We start from the raw sequence: 12,167 nt of genomic DNA, 5'->3' as shown, positions 1-12,167 counted from the left end.
TAATAAGCTACGGCTGCAAGGCTTCATAAAGTCCTTTCGAAAGACCATTCAATGGTCTTGGAAGTCTTAAAAAAGAAGATGGCAGTTTTACTGATGATTCTTCTGAAACATTGGAAGTAATGATGAGAACTCACTTCCCAGGTTCGGATGAAGAACAGGACTCAGATAAGGCAAGACATGCGTGATCGACCAATGCCTATCAAAAAGCTGGTGAAATCATGACACCGTCGAGGGTCGAATGTACATTAGGCCTGTCCACCTATTCAAAAATGTTCTCTGATTCTCAAGTCCATCCCCATATTTTAATTGGCATCCTAAAAGAAGTAACTGGTCAAAATTTCAGCCATATCCATTGAAATTAAAAGGTTCATCAAATCAATTTTGCGTTTTTCGACTATGTATTTTTGAACTTCAAAAAATCATAACTACACTAAATCTTGTCAAAACTTAATTCTTTCGGCACAAAAGCTAGTTTTTAGGACACATTTGACGAATTTTGATAATTTTTGCTCAACTCCTACAACATTGGTATCAGAGAAGCAAATAACCAGAAAACATTAGAGAATATGATACCGTTTTAAAAAAAATCCTACTTATTAAGTATATTAGGGTGTTTCAGAACAAAATCTATCAAAAAATCAACTTTTTACTGATTACAAATGTGATAATTATACATTTTTCCTTCAATTTTATTGGCAAACGTTGTTAGGAGAATTTGTAGCAAACAAGTATAGCTTTCAATTTGTGCCAAAAGAATAAGGTTCGTGTTGTTTTTATCCCAAAAGCTGGCAAACGGGACAAAACATCTCCAAAAGCCTTCAGACTCATAGTTGACTGATATTTTTTCAATATTGTTTTTAATTTTTCATTTCAAATGTGTTTTTTTTTACTCCCTTAAGAAACATTGATTGATTGATTTGTCTTTATTTAAGAGACTTTCAGCCCTTGGCTGGTTCGTCTCTAATAAAGAAACATAATATTTTCATCGGACTTACTTGCTCTTACTGCCACGCCGTAATAATAAATAGAGAAATAATAAATTTGGTCAATAAAGTTAATTGCAATACTGTAGATATTTGTGAATCATTGTTGTAATAACGTATTGATCTATTTTCTTGCTTTGCTAAAAACATGTCAAATTGAATTTAGTTCACCCTTTTATTCTTTCAAGGAAAACTGTTGCGTCAGATTGTTCTACTATTTGCCATTACTAGTGCACGCTGCTAATTGCTCCTATCAACGGAGGGTATCACTGCAGCAGCAAGCAGTATGCAAATTAGAGTCGAACCATATTTGACATGCAAAGCAGATCAACCGCACAATGCAGATAATAGATAACCTAACCTTCAATAATTACAGTGAAAGCACGAAACATTTTCGCTTCGCACATTTTATTCAATTGAAATTTGCCAAATCTGCAAACAACATCGTGTGAGGAAAGCACACCCGTTATGACACTCGGCCGGCGACCGGGCAGTCAGTTGAGTAGTGCGGCCATATATATCTCATCCATCGCCTCACCATTCGCTCTCGATGGAGGTCAATTAAAAATCGCTGAAACATTGGGATCAACAGTTTAACATCTTTTGTTCTGGGATACCTTTGGGTAATTTATCTCAGATTGGGCTTTAAAAACGGAGGGTCACGTCCTACACCGGAAGGAATATTTAGTAACCTATCAGGCCGATTTGCGATTCCACTAACTTGCGAACGGCGGTAACTAATACATTCGTGCATGCTCATCAAGTCTTTGGTGTACGTCAGTGGTTCCCAAATAAATTGTGATGGGATGGACCTGCAAAGTGAGTACACCGTTTGTTTATTCTTATGAATTTATAAATATTTTTGCAACCACGTATTTTTTAACAAACAATTGTAATAACTATTATTGACATGTATTTTGTTATTGTTTGATTTTGTATTGATTACAGATGTAAGTAACATAATTACATGGCAAATCTGAGTAAAACCATTTGCGAATGTTATACAAATTTGGCGTGGCTCGTGCCCTGTGGTCTCGAGGATAACACGTTCGCTACACTGAAAGCCGGCTTGCAGTAATGACAAGCATAAAAATGTTTTTAAATTTACCATGGCAAAACATGATCATCGACCCACCAACGCTTCTTGTGTGCGTTTTGTTTCTTCTCACATCAACCGGTTCGATAGCTAAGTGGTAGCGTGCGAGCCTGGTGATGTCAAGGCTCTTGGTTCGAATCCGGTTGCCAACAGAATCTTTTTTTAATTGAAAATCGAGTCCATGGTAAAATTGAAAACATAGTTCTGTTGAATTGAAACGAAATTCAGTCTGCACAAATTTAGTGGCGTTGTGTATTTAAGTTGACCCTCAGAATAGTAATTTTCACCGCAAGCCGCCGTTTAGTGTATGTATGAGAGTTGTCATGGGTCCAATTTGCTACCCTGTTTCAAAAAATATTAAGCCGACACACATCCTAAAATGACATTATCTCTACTTTGAACTGCTCCAATTAATTGAATAAGTTTGTGGAGTTTCCCTCTGATGAACTAGCAAATAACAGCAGCTACTGCAGTACAACCAGCGGCGTCATGGTCGCGATTTTTCCGCAGTCAAGTTCGCAGATTGTGAACAATCCTCGGTACCCACATTAAGTAATTTATGTTTAGTCCCTTACTGTCAGAGCTGTCAGATCGGTGTAACACGCTAAATATAATTTACACAAAAGGCTATTTGCACGGAAAAAAATACATGGTAATGAATATTTATTGGGTACCGGGCTGGACACAGAAAATTTAATGGTTTTCTTTGGTACATCGAGATCTTGAAATTAGTCTATGGTACAACTGTAAACGCAACGCACGTCAGATCACTCTCCTCTGGTCCGCCCGCTCTTCTCTCTGTACTCCACGTCTTCTTGAGCCAACCGGATAAGTAACGAATACCAATTTTCTATCAGGCATTGTTGCAGCATGCCCTACCAACTGTAAGGACTGTATCGGAAATTAACTATAAACGTTCTGAACTATCTAAAAAATAATCTAATCGAAGTAAACAACTTTATTTTTGGAGATACTGAATGTTTTTATAAAACAATGGCAGTTCTGATTTTCAAAAAATAATCATTTAACTTGGACTTTTATCTCAATGATTGCACATATCGACACTGATTCTTCATTTGGGCCCAACTGACATTTTCGATTTCTCTTCATCGATCCTCTCTTTGTGTTATCACGGAAAGTGTATTAAGTTTTCCAAAGATGTTTTGGTTTAAATGCGGAGACGATGACTACATCTTGTTCTAGAAACAAAAAGAATAATGATTTTGTTTGTTTTGATCAAGTTATTAGCGAAAGAGAGAGTCGACGAAGAGAAATCGATCAAGTCAGTTAGACCCTTAAGAAAAATCATTGTCGATATGTTTTTAAAATTCTGGACACCTCCTAAAAATTTTAAATTGCGAAAACTGGGGGAAAATATTAAATTTTTTTTCTCTTATTTTTGCGCAATATGTATTATTTTTCAGAATTCTCATGGTATAGGAAAATTATTTTTATCAAGAAAATTTTCCTCTGCAGTTTAGCGCGATTCTTAAAAATTTCAAAAAGGCCATTTTTTGAGGAACTCTTTTTTTATGCGTCTTCATAGAACGACTACGCAAATAAAAAATACATAAAGTTGAAAAATCGCAGTTTTTTTTTCAATTGAGCATGTATTTAAATTTATTGAAGAGATAGTTTTACTAGAGAACCGAATTTTATAACTTTTGAGGATATTTAATACAGAGCGTCAAAGTTTGGCCAAAAAAGTAAGTATTTTTTGGGATAGACCATTTTCCATATGTTGGTGGTTTTTCTATCAAAAAAAAAAAAAAGAATTTTCAAAGTCAGTATTGAGTGATATGTTATGTGTACATAACTGCTAGTAATAATCATTATTTTTTTCCCTGTATATTTTTGTTGCTACAAATTATTGAAACGTTAAAATAATTAAAAAAAATGTATTTTGTACAGATTGTTATTTTTTGCGGTATACTCATAGAACCATATTTTCAATAATACTAAACATTTTCCAAATGGCTTCAAGCCTTTCTAAACTTAACTATATTGTGAAGATTTCGTAGAAGAACCGGAATAAGAAGACCAAACCGTGCTTCGAGATAGAGCATTTTCAACATTTATAATTAATTTCCGATACACTCCTTATCCTCTAGAGAGGCTTTGGCAACTTTCTGGAAACTGAAGCTCGTAATTTATCCTTCACTGACAGATACCGTTCATTTGCACATCGCAGATAATTCTTAGATCTCTTCGCTCGAACAATTCTAGAGCTTGCAGGTGCTCCTCGAGTGAGGTCGAAGACTCGTGTCCAGTGCGCAAAATTTTCGAGGAGACGCGCTGAAGTTCACCGGGCGACAATTTTCGTTCACTTGCCTGCATATTCATAGTCAGCTACCCGATACTCGTTTGTCAACTGATTGAAAAACAATGAATATTTGTAAATAAGATACAAAGTGTTAAGGGACGATTCAAATATGACGTCCATCACGCATTTTTCCCTCTGTCACGCATTTTCGTATACCTAATATATGGAGTGCCACACTTTCTCAGACCTCCCCTCCCCCCTAAATAATGGACGTCATATTTGAATGACCCCTAAATTGCTGATAAAATATTATCGTTTCTACACGTTTGGACACGAGCATAGAAAATCTTACTCACTTCTGTACACTGCACACCGTTGCTTTTGTCGGTCTGGTAAGCTGTTCATGTCTATGATTTTCCACAGCTCTGTGTGGTCGATACTGAATGCCGTCTCGAACTCAACGAACAGATAATGCGTTGGGACCTGGTATTCACGGCATTTCGGGAGGATTTGTTGTACGGTGAAGATTTGATCCGTTGTCGACCGGTCGTCGATGACTAACTCATTCGTTTTTGGTGACAGACGGCGGAAGATGATCTGGGATAGCACTCCTACAAATGGCATTCAAAATGGTGATCGCTCTAAAGTTCTCATATTTTGAATGATCACATTTCTTGTAAATGGGGCAGATTACCCCTTCTTTCTAGTCCTCAAGTAGCTGTTTGGTTTCCCAGTCCCTGACTATCATCCGGTGTGGGCAGGTGATCAACTTTACTTGGCCCATCTTGATGAATTCAGTAATCTGATGAATAGCATCCTTAACTTTCTTCAGCTTTGGAGATGGATCATATCTGCCCTCTATCCTTAAGGTTCTTCGTTTCAAAGCCAATAAAACAACTAACGGTATCACATCAATATTTGATCAACGTGAGAATATTTACGTGTCATTTCTTTTAATTCTCGAGAGATCGCGCTGTTACATTTTGTACTACACGCTTGAAAAATCCCGCTTTTTGTTTTCAGAATTACCATGGGGCTGCCGGTGGTAGCCAATCGCGCAAGTGCCGTCAGGTAAAACGAAACAAATTTGATCTTTTGCTGAAATGTTCAGATGTAGCAATGTAAATTAAACGTTCGAAATAGAACAGAAGGTGTAAGCATAAAATCTGTTTTGTTGAATTAGTTATTGATAATAAAACGTTGGTATCACACCCGTAAATATTGTTGCTAATAGGAGAAATTGTGATCATTTAGGGTCTAAGACCATTTGGGTACTTTATACTATCAACAGACAAGCAAACGTAACTTTTAGAGGAAATATATTAAAAATGTTGCCCGATATCATTTCATGAACACGCTGCCATCTATTAGAAGAACTTTGCGAGACGCGTGAGACAGTGTGGGCCATGATGAAATGCAATTTTACGTTTACTAAAACGCACTCACGCACACTACTACATAAATCGTCTGAAGGGTGTCGACTTAATTTTGAAAATCAAATTTCCTGACTTTCCAGTCTATTTAACCGAAAACTCCAGGTCATGTAAATGTATGCTTAAGGGTGTCTGCTCATGAGATAAACTAAAATTCTCTAAATTTATCTGGTTTTTTCCAGGAGTGAAGAAATAGAAAAAATAACAAGTTAAGTGCTAATGGAAAAACTTCTTAGTTATAAAATAAAATAAGATTATTGGCAAGGATGTTTTCGATCATCGGGCAATCATTTGACTCATTTGTCTATATCTCAGTTCAGAAGCCTAATATTAAAATGTGATGTTCGACAAACTTGTAGATTATTGTTTTTCAAAAAATCCGATCGTTTAGTATGAGTAGGTATTACTAGCGCTTTCACGCCGTATGTATGAGAGTTGGGATATGGTGTCCTTGGTGATAATTTTAGGAAACACCCATCTAGAAACTTCTAGTCAGCCAGTATAAAAGATAATAGGGGGATCCACTTAACAGCGTAAACTGATTGAACGTCACTATCACCAAGGCAATCTTTGATTATTTCATTCGCAAAATCATGAAACATTCCATATAAGCAGAAAATCATGGCTTACGCAGCAATTTAACCTGTTTAGTGAATACCCCTAATGTCTTTCCTGTTTTATTGTGATTTTATCTTCTTAAGTCTCAAACAATGTGCAATTCTATTGGATTATTCGATATACTCGGCACTAGATTCTTTCCATATTCTCTAAATTTTTGTAGACTTTTTAGATTTGCGCAGAACGGCAAGGTTTTGCTTTTTCTTCACACTTTAACCCAGAGATGCATTTGAACGCGTTCTGTTCATGTTCTGTTCAAGAGCTGTGCTCACGTAAGCCGTGTTCATGTTCAAACATTTCAGGCGCCTGATCACAGTGCTCTTCGTAGCTAGTAGCAACTGATAGCAACAAATTGCTACCGTATGTGTCTTACACCTAGTACCAAACTGCAAAAAGGGATTTCGAAGTGGAAATTAAATCACGGGATACACCGTGAATTATATGATATGTCAATTAAGTAGTGGTTCAAGGTATTGAATGTCAATTTTTTTTATTTTAGTAATCTATTTGGAAGATATCAGAGCAATTGTGGCATAATGCGTGTGTTCTACACTGCGGGGACAACCGACGGAGACTTGACTGTTCCACGAAAAGTATCGAATATTAGGACTCCTCTCGCACACCCGGCCAAGCTCGGACCTATGGATTTGGATTATAAATTCAATTCACGATAACTTTTGATTTCGTAGATAGAATGCTCTCAAATTTTCAGTAACAACACTCGAATACCATACGTTTCGAATGTTGAATTCCAAACTTATAAGGGACAGGTTGATGACCACGATCGTGATACAACCACGATTGTTATAACATTATTAATAGTTAAAAGAGAATTTCATTGAAAATCACCCTAAAATTTCAATTCGCTCAAACTATCAATTCCCTCCAAAACATTTCTAAAATTTCAGGGATGATACCTGGATACTATATCTTTCGAATGGTGGGTACCGCTTAGATGGGTATTTTAGTTTGTTAATAACGGTTTTAGACACACCGTGGTGTGGTTTCTGTATATTTTTGGTGATATTGCTGCTGGATGTCCGGAAGCAAAGTCGAAAATTTCGTCTCGAGAGTACTGGAATTCGTATATATAATTTGATGAGTTTGTTCCTACATAGGGAATCGCGCCACTTGGGCGGTGGCTTCTATTTTCGTCTGTTTTCCACTATAACTCAGTTTTTTTTTTTGAACCAATTTGAACCAATTGACACAATTTTTGGAATGCAGTGAGATAGTATCTACCCGTGTACAACATTTCAAGTCAATTGGTTCAAAATTGACTGAGTTATAGTGGAAAACAGACGAATATAGAAGCCATCGCCCAAGTAGCGCGATACCCTATCGTTTCGGTGCCTAAAAGTTGACCAAAAGTATAACTTAGGTGTCTTCTTATGTGCCCAGCTTATCTTCTTTTCTATTCCCTCAGCTGTCGCAAGAACGTAGTCAGGACAGCCTTCGACCGTTGAGAGGATTGTATTGTGTCAATCTTGTCTTAGAGTCAGTGATTAGTATCAATTTTCTGTGCTTTGATAACGGACGGGAAGGAGACTATTCTCATAACCCTACAAATTTGTGTGACTTGCTTAATGTCAATGCTAATCATATCAAGTGCAAAATTTGAATATCATATCACGTTAAGTTGTGGGTCTCCAGTTAGCCTAGTGGTTGAGGCTATGGATCGCTCCGGAGACGGCGGGTTCGATTCCGGTTCCGGTCGAGAAAATTTTCTCGACTCCCTGGGCATAATATCGCCCCCTTAATGCTAGAACTAGGTAACTCGTTTTGGAAAGTGCGGATAAAAATGGCTGGTAAAACTTATCCTGGTATAAAACAAACTCTTTGTTGGTCTTAAAAGTTGAATTAATATGTGTTTTCGGATGTTCTATTGGCAAACTTGTGTTTATTGTGGTGTACGTTCAGATATAAGCAAATTTCTTGCGATTTCGCAAAACCAGTTACCTAGTTCTAGCATTAAGGGGACGATATATCATTGTACTTGCCTCACAATATACAAATTCATGCAATGGCAGGCAAAGAAGGCCCTTCAATTAATAACTGTGGAAATGCTCAAAGAACACTAAGTTGAAGCGAGGCAGCCCAAGTCCCAGTGAGGACGTAGAGCCATAAAGAAGAAGAAGAAGAAGAAGAAGAAGAAGAAGAAGAAGAAGAAGAAGAAGAAGAAGAAGAAGAAGAAGAAGAAGATCACGTTAAGCTATGTTTGTGTCAATTTTTTTTTAAATAATACTCCAATATCGCATTAAGATAGGATGCCGTCATCACTCGAAGCATTCCATTCTTAAACTTTTCAATTAGGGCCTGTCCATAAACTACGTAGACTCTTGGGGGGGACGGGGGGTTCTAGTCAAAGTCTACGCTCCATACAAATTTCGAAAATTTCGTATGAACGAAAGTCTACGGAGGGGGAGAGGGGGCGGGGGGGTCTGAGATGGCCCAAAATGAGTCTACGTAGTTTATGGACAGCGCCTTATAGATCTCACTCTATACAAATCAGTGCCTAATAGATTGTTGAAAATGTAATCATGATTGAGAATGTGTTCCGGACAACCAGACCACAGACAAACAGACGTAACACCTAACACAATTTTCGTGGAAATTCATCGCCCAGTTCACACTACCATCACCTGGTGGAAATGTTTCACGAAACATTGCGTTGTGCAATATCGTCAACAGAAGGCGCTAGTGTGAAACGACAAACGCAAAGAAAAACGGTGCACACGGCTCTGGTTGTGAAAGCCACAAATATGAAGATTTAAAATGATCGTTTAAAGCGTGGTCCATGGAAATTTCGTCAGTGTTACGTCTGTTTGTCTATGAACAGACGTTCTATTGGATTAGTGAGACCCATGCCGAAATTAGGAACACTTTCATACTGTGAAAGTGTTTTTTTTTTAAATTGGTGTTGCGTATGAAAACGAATTTGAACCTAAAAAAGGCTAATTATATTGAAACTCGAGCACCCATAGTATGTTGATTGATCTCTGTCGTGTAACAAAGTAGGTATAAAAAATCTCAATCAGAAGTGAAGATCAGTAGCTACAGCGAGAAGGTGATAGAAGGAGCTAAACCACCGAATTTGTAAGCTTGTCTGTAGGTATTAAATTAAAATGTTTCCTTTCTGCTGAAAGAGTTGGATCTCGTCATCACCCCCCGCAACTGCAACAGTTGGTTAATAATATTTTGTTATACCCTTTCATTCTGTGAAACGATTAATTTTTATTTCCTTCTGAAGATCCTACCAAATTAATTTCAATGCAGGATCTCGAGTTCGTTGGAGCTACATATCTTCTTATCACGGTTTTTAAGACGGATCAGAAGTTCCATATTGCCGCTAGTTACCGCCAATAATAGCTGAGTCGAATTTGACTACACATTTATTTCAAACGAGCTGAGCAAGACAAGCCATGCTACAAAAGTACCTATAAGGAAGTTCACTTCATTCACTCTCACCGCGAAAGTTTGAGAACCGCTTCGTTATTCACACAGTCACAGCAGCGTGCTTCTCGGGCGAGCACATGTATTTCGTACGTATCCATATCTCTATGTCGTTACAGCAGAGCTAAAACTCGCAAGCTCTACGGTGGCTGCCACCATGCCGACAGCAAGCTATAGTCAGCGCTGAGGAGAGCAACTGTTCGAGTGGAAACATGTATTTCGGCTCCTCAACAACGTGAGCGAGAAACTCCAGTCGCGAGAAGCTAGCAATCGCAGTTGTTAACCATCGCCGTAGCAGCAGTATAGAGCACCACCGTCACAATATACATCGCGTACCCACCGTGAAACTCAGAACATAAATCTGCGAAGCTTGAAAATGTGAGATCATGTGTCACTGAGGCAGTTTTCTGTGCACAATCCTCGAAAGTGCGTAATCGTTGGCGAAAAGTTGACAGGACTCCGTCAAGAATAGGAATAATTACCTACCTACAGTGATAAAGGTAGTAAATTTGCGGAACAACGAGAGATATCACAACGAGCTGTTGTTGGTTATAGTGCTGTGAACGGGACGGAGCAGGTGATTTCGTCACAGGCAGGTACACCTACTTTTATCGTCTGTGTCGGTCGGTCACGCCGCCAGTTTTTTTGTGGACTGCTATGCTTCAAGGGGAGACACATACTCGTCTCATGTGCACACAATTTGCTTATCCTGGCTGGGGCTCATTATGCTTTGGTCATCCTTTCTTGGGAAGTGCACCGAGATGGCCGGGATTCATAGAACGGCAACGTCTGACGATGAGTCGATGAACGGCGACGGCGGCGATGATAACAACATGGCTGCAACAACCAGATAGGAAAGCACCGCACAGTTCATTCGTTCATAGTTATGAAAATATCTGTTCCTAATAATTGAAAGGCCGGCACTCGGTGGCTAGCAAGTGCGTTTTCATTAGCCAGCAGTGGCCAATGTGTTCTTTGAATTAAACTGTAAAGTATCTCCCCAGTTGCGTATTTCATGAATGTGCGGCGAGGTCTTGCTGCTACCTGTGATGCCTTGTGTGCGATTTTGGCGAAGGTCGCCCCTCTACACACCGTGAAACGTGCTAATTCATGTGAACGGTATGCGGCAGTCAGCGGCGACGTCTCGCGAGGAAGCCTTTTTCGATTTCGCTTTCTGGTGTTTTGGGATGACGATGATGATGTTGATGATAATCATGGCGATGATTATTGTTGGCTGGCAATGTAATGTAAGACGCACAGTCTGGCATATAAAAAATTTACCCGATTGATTGATCTGGCATAGGCTTGTCGATGCAGCTGTTTGCAATAACTCCCATGAATTACGTGATGATGTACAGGGGATAGACAAAATGATCGGGACAGGCAGAATTTTCACTTTCCAAAAAATGTTCAACTAGCTGTAACTTTTAGAAAAGTGCATCAAATATTCTTATTTTTTTTCTGTAAGTTCTTCAACTAGTTGTGTATCAGTGGACAAAATTTGGAAAAGATCGGACAATTCTTCACGAAGTTATAAAGATTTTTGAAAAAGATAAAATTATCCGATACCCAACTTTGAGCTGTTATATCTCCGGATTCAAGGAACCGATTGCAATGAAATTTTGACCATTCATGACTTATATAATGAACTCTGAAAAACATTTGACTTAACTTGAAATTTTTAACAAGTGAAAAAGTTATAGCGATTTTATTTTTTTCACGATTTTTTTGTAAATATGTCTATTTTTAATATGTATCCCATTACTTTTTCAATTTATTGGCGGCTATGTTGTTACTTTCCTTCAAAACGCATTTATATATAAGTCAATTAGAGGGAAACTAAATGAACTATAATTTGCATCTTGAATTTTGAAACGATGTTAATGTTTTGGATAATTTGGTGTTTTATTAGAAAAATAATCTATTCGTTATAATTTTCTTCCGTGTTAAGAATATTAAGTAAAGTCAATGGTTTTTCATAGCTCATTATATAAGTCATAAATGGTCAAAATTTCATTGCATTCGGTTCATTGAATCCGGAGATATAACAGCTCAAAGTTGGCTATTGGATAATTTTATCTTTTTCAAAAATCTTTTTAACTTCGTGAAGAATTGTCCGATCTTTTCCAAATTTTGTCCACTAATATACAACTGGTTGAAGAACTTACAGTAAAAATTTGAGAATATTTGATGCACTTTTCGAAAAGTTACAGCCAATTGAACATTTTTTGAAAAGTGAAAATTTTGCCTGTCCCGATCATTTTGTCTATCCCCTGTAATTGTACTTTCCTCTGGAAACTATTTCAAACTAAATCATAAAA

At 37.8% G+C, this 12,167-nt stretch overlaps 1 protein-coding gene across 7 annotated transcripts in view; it reads left to right on the top strand.

The window, feature by feature from the left end:
• Positions 1–12,167, top strand: part of LOC109412531 (lethal(3)malignant brain tumor-like protein 3) — a 58,022-nt gene that overhangs the window by 32,043 nt on the left and 13,812 nt on the right. Inside the window, exon 1 of one of the 7 annotated variants that reach the window (XM_029873296.2) lies at positions 9,890–10,442. The exons of 5 other annotated variants lie outside the window; for them this stretch is intronic. The gene's annotated coding sequence lies outside the window, so the exon portion shown is untranslated. Of the gene's footprint in view, positions 1–9,889; positions 10,443–12,167 lie in introns of those variants that run through there. One more of the 7 variants, XM_029873297.2, reaches the window with a different exon arrangement.

This window comes from Aedes albopictus, chromosome 2 (genome assembly GCF_035046485.1).
Source record: "Aedes albopictus strain Foshan chromosome 2, AalbF5, whole genome shotgun sequence".
Taxonomy (NCBI): domain Eukaryota; kingdom Metazoa; phylum Arthropoda; class Insecta; order Diptera; family Culicidae; genus Aedes; species Aedes albopictus.
Note: the sequence above shows the minus strand (reverse complement) of the source record. Positions and strands in the feature narration are given on the sequence as shown.